At 42.8% G+C, this 12,797-nt stretch overlaps 1 protein-coding gene across 1 annotated transcript in view; it reads left to right on the top strand.

The window, feature by feature from the left end:
* The window catches only part of LOC102379220 (tensin-3), a 477,473-nt gene that overhangs the window by 360,976 nt on the left and 103,700 nt on the right, over nt 1–12,797 (top strand).

Below are 12,797 nucleotides of genomic sequence, written 5' to 3'. Positions count from 1 at the left end.
AGGAATATAGATGTTTATTACTTTCAGATGATTGTCAGCAAGAGAGATATTATCTTCTTTTCACAGCAGATTGTTGAATAATGGGATGAAACTGAATAATCATTTATCATCTTTTTAAATTGAATTATGTTTTTTTTCATATTGTTGGGTGCCTTGGGATACTACTCTTCATCATAATTTTTCTCATTTTTATTTTTTAAATGTAATGCTCCCAAACAAAACCTTATTGTTCAGGAAGTATAATTTATTACATGGTAAATTTCTATAGAGGAAGAGCAACTGTAATCTTGTTTCTGTTTCTATTAGAGTGAGGAATTAACAGAAAAATCATGTCCTCTGAAGTATGTGAGCTAGTTTTGTGAAGGTATCTATCAGGGCTCTAACATAAAGATTTAATTGTGATTACCACTTAAAATAAAATGTAATTATCTCAATTATATATATCATTGTTTGTTAGAGTTTAGTCTCCAAATTTGATGCAATAAATAGCAAAATTGAAACTTTATCTTCTTTCAAATTCAGTTTTACAGTCACTGTGACCATTTGATACCTCTGGCTCCTGCTTCAACCTGATCACAAATATCAACTATTAGAATAAAAATACACCATCCTTCTTTTTCCTTAGATCATCTTTTTAACATTTCTAGAACAAACAGATTTCAAAATCGTGAACAGTATTGCAGCCTGGTTCTGCTTTAAAAACAACTAATTATTTCCTTTAATGCTATACCAGAAAACCAAAACTGTACACCATATGCATACATCTATCTATTTTAGTTTAAGAGTAAAAAATACGCCTGACAACTGGGAAATGCCTATGCCTATGCCTAGCCATTGGACATGGCTGCAGTTAAGTTGCACGTATAGTTGGGGGTGCTGAAAGCAAAAAATGTGTTTCTCTGTGGTGGAGATTGGTGAAATAATATAGAGAAGGCAAAAATTTGGTTGCATGTTTCAGGGGGCAACTGAGATTTTAGCTGGGGGGCTTTCTGGCTTCTATAACATTGTGCTGGTAGAAAATTTCTGTGTATAGTGTTCACTGGTAGGCTTTGGTTTTTTGAAGGTTTTTTGTTTGTATTTTTGCATACACTTTTTGTCCACCACATGTTATAAACCAGGGGTGGGCAAAATACTGCCTGCAGGCCAAATCTGGCCTGCCAAGCCATTCTATCTGGCCCACGGGGGGCCCTAAAAATTTTAGAAAATTAATATTTATCTGCCTCTGGGTACCTGTCAAAGATGACAAGCCTAGCAGAGGCTTCTGGCCTGGGACCCTGGGACTGTTCTCCTCCTCCCTCCGCCAGAGAGGGAAATTCAGATAAGAAAGTTTGGGGAGCGGGGGAAGGCAGCCTTTACATCAAAGAAATAGTTTTATGCTTTCCTCCTCAAATACACTTTCATGTCATTAAACACATCCAGAAGTCATTCGGTATTTTACTTATAGGTCTATTGTACTTTCAGCACCTTTGCCAACTTTAAGCAGTCTAGAGTCAGTGTATCCATTTGTTTTGGGGAGGGAGGATGTGGTTATTTTTTATGTATATATTTATTTATTTTATTTTACACTTTTAAATTTATGTATGAATATCACCATTCACAGGCCTTCGTCTTGTAATGATCTTTGATAGGGTCAAAATAAAAAGGTGAATAATCTAAGTATATGTCCAGACGGCATCTCTCCCTGAGCAGACACTCAAATCATTTCTACCCTGACTCCTTTACTTGGAAGATGCCCTTTGTAAATTTCTACATATATTTCTAGTAACCACAAGATACCTGCAAGGCCAACACCTCAAACAACCACCTCCAGGAAAGCCAACATCAATGAATTGGGATTGTTTTGGAGCAAGAATACGTTACTCCCAGTCTTCAGACTTACAAATCTGGGGACTTTGAGATCAGCTGGGATGTTGATGGTAGTTGCTAAAGAATGGAAGGGCCTAGCCTCAATCAAAATCAACATCTTATTTTGAGGAAGGAATTCAAGTACTGTCCGTGGAGTGCATACATTCTGACCTTGTCAAGAGGTCCTGTGAATGGTCTACAAGTGTTCAAGTGGATCAATCAGTCCAGGAAATAGAGCATCTTGAAGTATTCCATTTGAGATAGAACAAGGCAAGGAAGTACACTTCTGGCATTAAGATTAACAAAAATTATGCATAATTTAATATAGAACCATTGCATACTGGATTTATCTTCTGTGTGACCTAAACTTTTTTTCTTTCACTTGCCTTATTTAAAAGAACAGATTTAAAGAAATCAAAGGCTTTGCTTTTATTTTATTGAACAAACAAACAGAACTAAGGTTAAACAGTTAAGTGCTGTCTCAAAAATAGAAGACCTTTGCATGGGGAAGTCAGACTTCAAAACTGAGAAGTCTAATTCCAAGGCTTCTGTTTAGGCTTCAGAGAGAAGTCATCAAGTTCTCATCCCTCAGTGTTGAATACTTATTCAAACATTCCATCAAACATGATGGAACAGTCCATCATGCAAAAGTAGGATTTACTATGTGATAATGTTGTAATTATCCTGGGGAAGAATTTTAAATTTTCCATTGCATGTTAAAATGCTTTTTACCTACCTGAGTATCAAAAAAATGCCACTTAGGGGCAGATAGTAATTCTGTTACCTCTGCAGGAATGTATGCATGTGTGTGTGCATGTATGGACTGAGCAAAGACAGTGAGACTATGCACTGGCCTCATGTGTATGTAGCTACATACCTGTGTCAAATCTGGATGCAGACTTGAATTTAAGTCCAGAAAATATAGGCAGCCACAAATCCATGATTAGCATGTTTTAGAGTCTGGAGGAGGAGGATGCTCTCATATTTTAACTTTAATAGTTGAGCAGCTAGAGTACTTACCCAGGAAGCTGAAGACTGGGTTCAAGGCCTCTCTTGCCCAGAGTGGGCTTGAAGCTGCATCTCTCTGACTTCCCATCACTGTGCTCTAACTACCATACCATTACTGAGTTAAGCATTGCTGAGAGCTGCCTACATACCCAACTAGTGGACAACCCTATTGTGCATGCTTAGTCTACATGCACAGACTTATTTAGCTGAGTACAAAGCAAGGAGCAAAAACGTGCAAGTAGACAGCTTGAAAGTTGTATTTTAGACATGCAAATAGAATTCCACTTTTGGTCCTTAACATTAATTTCTTCTCTTCCCTTCCCCCTCCCCGCTTCCTCCGTCTGACAAAATTGTCATCTAGAAATGCTGTCTTTTCACATAGGCAGGCAAGGTTCTTTGGTTAGATGCGATATCTTTTATTAGACTGACTGAATAGTTGAAAAAAAGTTCTTAGCAAGCTTTCGGGCACAGTCACCCTTCGTCAGGCATAGGGAGTTGCTGCTGGTCTGAGATTCCAGGGCTAGGGACAGACATTACACATACACTGGTTTAAGTGATCAGAAACTGGTTTAAACCTGTACCAGAAAAGATGTTCAGTGCACATAAACCAGTTTGAAAATGGCTGAAACTGGTTTGAGAGAAACCTGATTGAATGTATGACAGGTACACGATCTGAGCCGACCTAAACGTGGCCCGCACACCTGTTCCTGGGGCAACCACCCGCCTGCTTCCCTGCCGTGCCTTGTTGTTAATTGATTAATTAGTGTTACTTAGCAGGAGGCTGTCCTTGTACCACCCCGCTGCCAGGGGATGCTATCTGCAGCTCCGTTTCCTCCCCTACACCACAGTCCACACCTCGCCAATGGAATAGATGTTATGTCTCATTCCAATTATGATCTGGTCCCTTTTTGTCCTCTCTGAGCCTCCTCAGTCAAGCCGCCCCCTCTCTGGGGCTCCCCAATAATGCCCCCTCCTCGGGGGCTTCTCGTTAGCCAATAATGCCCCCTCCTCTGGGGCTTCTCGGTAGTGCCGCCCCCTCTCTGTGACCACACAACAATGCCCCCTCCTCTGGGGCTTCTCGGCAACTGCCCCCTCTCTGGGGCTCCCCAGTAGTGCTGCCCTCTTTCCGGGGCTCACCATGCCCGCACTGGGGCTTCTCAGTAACTGCCCCCTTCTGTGGGGCTTTCGCCCACCTCTCAGGGTGCTCCTCAATACTGCTGCCCCCTCTCGGGGCCTTCTCTGTCAAGCCACCCTCTCTGGGCTCAACATGCCTGCACTGGGCTTCTCAATAAGGCCACCCCCTCTCTGGGGCTCACCATGCCCTCACTGGGGCTTCTCAGTACTGCCCCCTCTGGGGATTCTCAACTGCCCTTCTCTAGGGCTGGGGTCTATGCACCCCAAATGCTGCACCCTCACTGGCACTGGGGTCCTCACACTCCTCTGTGAGTCCCCTATGAGGCCTCCTCCATCCCCTAATAGCCTCTCCCAAACCACCGGTCACAAACAACAACATAAACGCAAGCCCTTCGGCTATAACGTAAACAGAAGCCACCCGGCCCTAACAACATTCGGTCCTACCAGTGACCCTTTAACTCTCAGCAATGTTGGATGCTGCTCCTGTATCAGGCTTTTCCTCTCTCCCATGGCAGAGACCTCCTTCCTCTTTGGCAGCTGGCAGGGAACTGCCTCTGGCCCCAGCCCCTAGGATTTATAAGGGACCCAGGCCCTGCCCCTTTTGGTCAGCTGACCTTCCCTGGTTGCCCCGGCAACCCACAGCTGGGCTCCTTATTGCCTGCTAGGGCTTCCTCCCTAGCAGTTTTCCCCTTTGGGAGCAGGGCACCTCAGTGCCCTGTGACAATCAGACTTAACTGATTTGGGTCAGACTGGTTTATGCAACGTCTATCCCAGACCCCTTGCTGATTTAAGATAAACCAGACACCCTCAGCATCCCAGCATGTTCCTGGGCTGGGTGGGGCTCTCTGCTCCACAGCAGGGCTGGCCCCTCCCCTCTGCTCCCTGGCTGCAACTCCCACAAGACTGCTGACTACTCCCCCTCCCCCCACCCAGCACTCCCTGCTAAGCGGGAATTCCCCCATCCCCTCTGCCTTGCAGAGAGGTGTCTGTGTATTAGCTAGCAGATCACATGCTGGCTAAGGTCTGTGCTGAAGCAACAGGCAGAATCAACAAATAGCTGGTAATGTCCCTCTGTTGTTTTCTTAATTGGGTGATAAACACTATTATCAGTTCCCTGCTGGGCTAATCTGAGCTCCTGCCCAGCCTGGCCACGCCCCGCTCAGCTCCATGCTGTGGAAGGAAGGGAGGGCTGCTCTAGCGCTCCCTGGCTTGTAGCCTGAGCCACTGCAGGCATGTGCCTGCATTTCTGGGATGTCTGACGGGTTATAAAACTGATTTAGCCTAGCCAGGTTAGGCTAACCTGCAAAGATTGAATCAATTCAGGCTCAGACATTTTGAATGTCTGTCCCTAGCCCAACGAATGAGAGAAGCTAAAAGTGTGGTAGGATGTCAGTGAAAATGTAAAGAGGTTGAGATAAGCAAGACCAAAGGTAAAACAGAGGGGGAAGAGAGCAGGGGGGGAAAAGGTCAGAGGGAGACAACAGTGATAAAATACAAGGTGGAAAAGAGGCTGTCTGTGAAAAAGGGAATAGTTGGAGATCAGGAAAGTAGGAATGAGAAAAGCTAAAAATGTGTCTTTTCACATAGGTTTTCATGTGAGACCAGATATTGCAGATCATTACTTAGTGCTTTAAAATGGGTGTTTGATCGTAAATCTAAAGAACAAAGGCTGTGTTTGTTGGTTTGAGACTGCTAATGGGATTGCAACTCTTGGCCACTGGTTTAAATTCAGTCTGACTGGGAAGTGACTGAAAGGGGTTATCTAGTAGCTTTTGTTCTAACGTGAAATAAACTGTCCACCTTCACACACTTCCATGTAAGCATGTATCTGCATTACAGTCTTAACTGTCTCGCTAAAAGGCCAAAGATTTAATAAGCGATGAGATGTAAAGAACTGTTCTTTAGATCTTCAGGGTTTTAATTTAATTTTTATTTCCCCAGTGTTTTATAGGGCTGAAGCTAATTTCAATAAAAATTGATGGAAGGGCTCTCCTTGAGTTTGGTCCCTAGAAAAGGAAGCGAGAATGTTTTGATTGTAAAAAATGCGTGGTTACCTCATACTTTTCCAACTAGAAATAGACATTTGGACCTTAAACAACTCTGTGATTGAATGTTTATGGCATATAGGTGTTGGATGTCAGAATGAAAGCTCACGTTGTCCCCTCCTCTCTTTCATTTATGTAGTTTTTATATTTTTATCCAATTCTAGTCTTATTTCCGATGACTTAGGATGTTTTTATTTAGGAAAAATTTCTTTAAAAGTTGAAACCTTTTGGGCACTGATAAACCTGGAGAAAAAAAAAACGCTACTACTTTCAGTAAAGCACCTACTTTGACCCAGCTCCACAGTGTATGTATAGATTGGGCACTTCAGTGGAGCTTTTTGGTGCTTTTAACTAAAGCTGATTCAATCAGCTGTTAAATAAAAGTGCCAAAAAGCCCCACTAAAGTGCCCGATGTATACAGATGTTGGGAAAGCCAGTTGCAACTAACATTCACCCTGTTCTAAGCATGCACTGGGCTTGCCTCAGAAGTCTGCCAAATTTAAAGTAAAGTGCCATTTTTCCCCACGTCTACAACAAGCCTTTAACTGCTTTTTTAGCATTCCTTTCATTTTCAAGGTGTGGGTCTGCTAGAGTTGTTCATGTTATGAAGAACGTTATTGAAGTCAGTGGCAGACAAGGTTAAATCTGAGTGAATCTGATATCTTTTATTAGAGCAACTCAAATAGTAGGAAAAATTCGTCTAAGCAAACATTTGGTGCATTGGCTGAGATATATTACATTTCTGGAGATGTAGGTGTAAGATCCAGGAATGCTGATGGTTCTGTTGTGGGGTGTAGTAATTGTGGGGGCGGTGATGTGTTTGCAGGTTTTACATTTCTTGTCATGCCATGGTCTGGATCCATTTGGTGTGTTTTGGGCTGTAGGAAGTTTGCTTCTGGTGATGAGGTTAGCGAGGTTCGGTGCTTGTTTGAAGGCTAGGATGGGTGGTTTTGGGAAGATCTCTTTAAGAGCTGGGTTTCCTAGCCTGGGTTGTAATTGTTTGAGGATTTTCCGTAATAGGTTCAAGGGAGGAGTGATATGTCATAACCAGTGTTGAGTGATTTGTGGGGGTTTTCCTTCTGTACTGCAGCAATTCTTCACGTGGTATCTAGGTGGCTCTTTCAAACATGCGACCTATCTCCCTGCAGGAATGTTGAAATCAGTAGTATTGAAATCAGTGGGAATCGGTCTCTCAGTCAGTTTAATGCAGATGAAAGATGAGGGAATAGCAGCCCTGAGGATTAAATTCTTCAGATCAGAGTCAGCCCAGGCAATGCCAGTGAAGCTTCTGTATGTTAACAGAAGCATGCCTTGTTCCTGAATTGCAAGCAGAAGATTCAGTGTGTCAGACTGAGCATAGTCATCCTTGGACCACACCACCAAGTGTGCCTGTTGTGACTGAGGTTCTTGTGGCATGACTTGGAACCTACCAAATTCACTGAGGAAGTGGGCTGAGCAGCAGCTCCTTTAATCTTGCAGGTTCCCCCACATTTCCCTTCCCGTCGCTAATTGGCTGAGGGACCCTGGTGGCCCTGTTTCTTGTTGCTGACCGGCCACGAGTCAAAAACAATGCCATATTTAAAACCATGGTTTTCACCTCCTAGCTGATCAGGAGCAAACAGCAGGGGCCCTCCACCATTTGGCAAGGTGGGGTGCATGGAAGAACCTAAAAAATTAAAGGAGCTGCCACGCAGCCCACTTCTACCATGAATTGGGTAGATCCCTAGATGTGACCTGTATGTTGGTGCCTGGGATATGAGGAATTCATTTCACATTGGTCACAAAACTGCCATCAATAGACAGTGATGAATAACAGGTTGGGAAAGCTGCAGAGGAATGCTGGTCCAGTGTGTAGGGCACTAGTCTGAAATGTGGAAGATGTGGGTAAGGCACCATTCCACCACAGGCTTCTTGTGTAGGCTTCATCTCTCTCATCTTGTCTATACCATGGCAGTTGTACTGGGGGGGCTTGAGCACACCCCATCCACCCTGCCTGCTCAGGCCTTCTGATGTGCTCCAGGGGCAGCAAGCTTCTGGCTCTGGAGTGGTTGAGCAGGGGCTGAATTGCATGGGCTCTCCAGTACTGGGAGAGGTCACCCCCATTTTATACTCGGGCTCCCTCTTTGTTTCAGAAGACTGTCCCTGCGGGGCTGTTGCAATGATAAATGCGTGAAAGGTTTAAGGTGCTGTGATGCTATTGTAATTTGTACCATAGAAGGACTGGAGACAGAGAGAGCTTGCACTGCTTTCACCATTGCCATTTTTGTTCTATATTTTAAATTCTAATATGAAAATGGCATTTGAAGCGTTTTAAGTGGTAAGTGAAGATCATTTTTTTCTACCCATGTGCTGATGCAATATGCTTTGGGGGGTTTTGCTAATATCATTTGCTCTTGAATAGAGCAACTTGATTCTGAGATAAAAGCCATATATAAATGGTTCCAAAATGTGAGATGGTACATGCATGGGGCTTTTAATAAAGTCCTCTTGAAAAGAGGGTTCCTCCCTCATGCTCTCATCTTTTCAAAGGCACTTCTGGATAGCTACATAGAATTAAAGAGCCTGCATGCAAACAGTCTGAAGGAAACGCTTATATGATTTATCTATGTATTTAGATATATATGCCCATAGCATTTGTATCACTAGCAGAAGAGATTTGTACACCTAAAATTTCTTTGTTCAAATACAGATTTTTCAAACCCTCAAAGCTCTTAAAATAGTAAACCCAGGAATGTATCCCAAACAACAAAACATTCAACCGGAGAGACAACTGCATACAAAAGGAACAACCAGTTCTCCCAAGAGACCCCCAGCCACCCACAACTCAACTGCCTGGGAAAATAAACAAGTTTTTTAGTTCAACAAATTTGGACTCTTTTGGACTGGAGGTAGGAGAAGGGGCAGTACATTTAAAGCTGGAGAACAGAAAATGCCCTCTCTCTAACTCGGTGCCTTTTAAAACAGGTAAATAGGCTGCTGTGTTTTCTTCCCTGCACAATATCAGACAAAGGGAAGTGTAACTGTCAGATAGGCAGGTTTCTCACAGCACAGAACTTAAGAGTTCAAACCCAGCCATTTAAATTAAAGTCTGTTGTTTTCATTCTCCTATTAAGATACCTTTGGCACATTTATTGAATGTAAGATATTTTCTTTGTGTTTGCTGTAGTAAATGGTGGATGTTGTTAACTTTCTGAGAAAGTAGGTGAATTAATTTATGGAACAACAGTCGGAATAGAACTTCCCTCACTTTAAATAGGCTAACTCCTTACTGGGTTTTATCCCCATAATGAGTGGTAATGGAGACATGTATACTATTGTGGGAAATCTGTTTCTAGAGTTATTGACTTTATTGTCCTTCTTTACTTTATATCTCTACCCTCTCTTTTTCCAAAGACTTGCTGGAAGTACTCAACTACCTAGCAGGGAAAAGCTGCATTGAGATTGTATCTTAAGGGAGGGGAGGGGGGCATTTTATTTTAAATTGAAACCAGCCTTAAAATAATAATACTTCTGGTTCATTGTCAGCTGATAAGTTAATAGAATATAGCAAAGTTCTGGGTTTGACTTATATTAAGAAAGCCTTGCAGAATCGTGTTTTCCTAGGGCAAGTGAGAAACATTCCAAGACATCCAGCATCAAATAGACTTAGGATCAGACTTAGGATCTGCAGATCCTAAGACTTCATTTCAAATAAAAAGGCTCTGGCTCTGGCTCTGGCTCCCTTCCTAGACCTAACAGATGAATCTGGGGGAGGAGGAGGGGAGAAAAGACAACTGATTCATTTTATACTGGAGAGAACTGGCAAGTCATTGGCCCCTGAGTTGTCCTGAATGGAAGGATGAATCATGGAGTATGTGGTTACTGAACAGATGTGTGAGGGTGAATGGGATTGAGACAGCTTGTGTGTTCCTGAGTAAGAGGGTTGAATACTAAGTGGGTAGTGAGGTGGTCTAGCTACCTACTCTGTGTGTGTGTGTGTGTGTGTGTGTGTGTGTGTGCGCGTGCACATGTGTGCGTGTCCAGGACCGTGAAAGAATGCGCAGTAGAGGTGTGAGTTATCCAGACACAGTCTGTATCTCTTTGCCTTCTCTAAGTTCACTCTTATGCTACTAGACTGACTGACTGACAGATATGCTCTCTCTCATTTGTTTATGCCTGGCTGACAATATGCACTCACTCTCATTTATTTGTCCCTAGTTGCTTTTTCTCATGAAAAAGTCTTCTTGCCTCCTTGTTCACTACCTCAACCTGACCAGACTAAAGCAATGGCACGCTTACCTCCCTTTGACTGAAGAAAATTCCTTAAGAAAGTGCTATATTAAAATCTCCTTTTGTTTCAGTCCTCTCTTTGGAACAGTATTGCATAAAAATATTGAACATTCCCTAGGCAGGCTGAGACAGATTTTCAGTTAGGTGCATGCAGGTTCATTCAGACCTGTGCATGCCTCTGACTACAAATGTAAATATGCTCTATGAAGATAATGTAGATGTTTGTATGAACATGATCAGTCATAACTACATGCAGATGGCATAGTTCTTACAACTGCTGGAAGCTAAAACATTTAGAATTAATTCCTTTAGCTCACATAGTAAAAACTTAAGCTGTAGGCCTTGGCTCCCTGGCAACTATGGAGTCTTTGTTATGATAATTTAGTACTAAATGGCACCCCAGATGCTATTAAATTCAGGTGTTAAAATTAACTTGTCTGATGTGCACTGTTTTAGTGTGCATCAGTGGTTCTTAACTACATTTGGGTTGCGAATCCCTTTTTTATTTTATTGTACTGCTCTCTATCCCCATAATTCCATTTTTTGTACAAAAGAAAGGAGCTCCTTATATCACTTCAACCACACCATGCCTGCCTTGGCTTTTCTTCTTTTCATCTCCTTTAGAACAGGGGTCCTGAGCCATATTTGGATTCTGATGCTCCTTATGGGCTGGATCCAAACTGGGACAGGGTGGCTGCTATGGCCACTATGGCAGTATTGGCGAGGAGTCCAGAGGCAGCAAGGGGCCTCATAGCAACAGTAGCAAAGTGTCTGGAGATGGAGGTGGTGGCAGTGCATCCAGGGGCAGGGGTCTGCTGGCAGCAATGGGTCTGGGGGCAGTGGCAGTGAGCACACTTCTGATGGTCATGGCCAGCAGGGCCAAAAGACCCCAAATTCAGTGGGAGACTATGCCTCCCAACTTCTGGTGGACTGTCATACTCTTTGTGCTATAAAAATGTTCATTTATATGAAGCAAATATCTGGCTTGGCACCAAAAAAGACACTTGCATAAAACCTGGGAGGAGTTTGGTGTGCAACTATAACTCTAAAGTTAGTGAAAAAGCATGTATTTGTAGATCAAGATAATACTTGTCAATATTGATTTGAAATGTGTATTTCAAGTGCAAAACTAAAGACGCATCTAGCAGAGTCTTTTAGGGGACCATGCTGGAAGGTGCTGATCACCCAGGTAGTGGATGTGAGGTATCTTTGAAACGTTGTTGGCTAAAGTTGTAATTCTTGGTGCTCGTATATCTGGTAAGTGTGGGAATTAATAGCATGTGCAATTTGAAAATTGCCTGCTGGGGCATCTTTTTTGGACTGCTACAGTGACTGATGAACTCTTCACTTTTTCAGTTCCACAAGTTGACAACCTATGTCCCATGGCCCATGTCCAGCCCTCAGACATGGGGCTTCAGAGCTGGGACTGACCAGTTCAGGTCAGAGGAGTAGGCAGCACCAGGATTCAGTCACCATTGACACTTTTCTCCATGGTGGCACAGGCTCAGCCAGTGTCTTTCCTCCCACAGCAGCTGCTGCGCACCCACCCGCTTTTGACCCAAGCTGAGTCAATCCAGCCCACAGCCTGAAAAGGCTGCCAATCACTGTTCAGTGCTATATCTCAACATAGTGTGAATGTGTTACAAAATGTAATGTACTTTGAAACTTTTAAGATTTTCTTTTTTACACAAATGGAGATTTTATTAATTCTGTTTAGCCTAGTCTTTTATATTCAGTTAGTGTTAACGGGTCTGTTGTAACATTTCATATTTTAAATTTAGGGAATTAGGATTGTCAAGGAAGGTGCTGGTGGTGTTGCCTACTGAATTTAATGGTTCCTTCAGTAAATGTGAAAAACAGCATGAAGAAGCAAATTTTTTATCCCTGTGTTTGCTAGTAATCTAAGATCTGCTGTTTTATCCTATTATCCTTTTTTAAAAAAATACTGCAGCCATTTATTTAGAAAAATGTTATGGTTCACAGAAATATGATGAACACTTGAAATGATGCATGTGGGTTAGCGGTTATTGAGTGTTTCATTAAAATCAGCTTACTGCAGCTGTGCCTCAGGAGAAAAATAAAATTCTAGCAGACTGTCAACAAGCATATGAAGAGGCATCATGTACTTATTATTAGCCTTCTGTAATATTGCTCACTTCATTGTTTTCCTTCACTTACCCACCACTTTTCATCAGCTCTCCCCTCCTCATCCCTTATAAATCAGGATAGTTTCCACCACTCCAGTGATTTTAAGAAAACATGCAAGAAACAGAGCATGCATCTCTGAGATCTCAGATTTTGGGGAACAGAACAGGCAGATTGGATGACTGTAACTGAGACACAGCTATGCGTGTCACCCTATGTAGGCATGCAGGAAGAACAAACTAATGTGCTGTATTTTTAGAAGGGTGCTTTCCTCAATGGTTCTCAACTGTGGTGGTGCTGCTGTCACCACCATGACCAGGTGGAACTGCCCCATGCACCTCAGGCACAGCC

Source organism: Alligator sinensis, unplaced genomic scaffold (genome assembly GCF_000455745.1).
Source record: "Alligator sinensis unplaced genomic scaffold, ASM45574v1 scaffold882_1, whole genome shotgun sequence".
Taxonomy (NCBI): Eukaryota; Metazoa; Chordata; order Crocodylia; family Alligatoridae; genus Alligator; species Alligator sinensis.
This window is presented reverse-complemented; position numbering and strand designations above follow the sequence as displayed.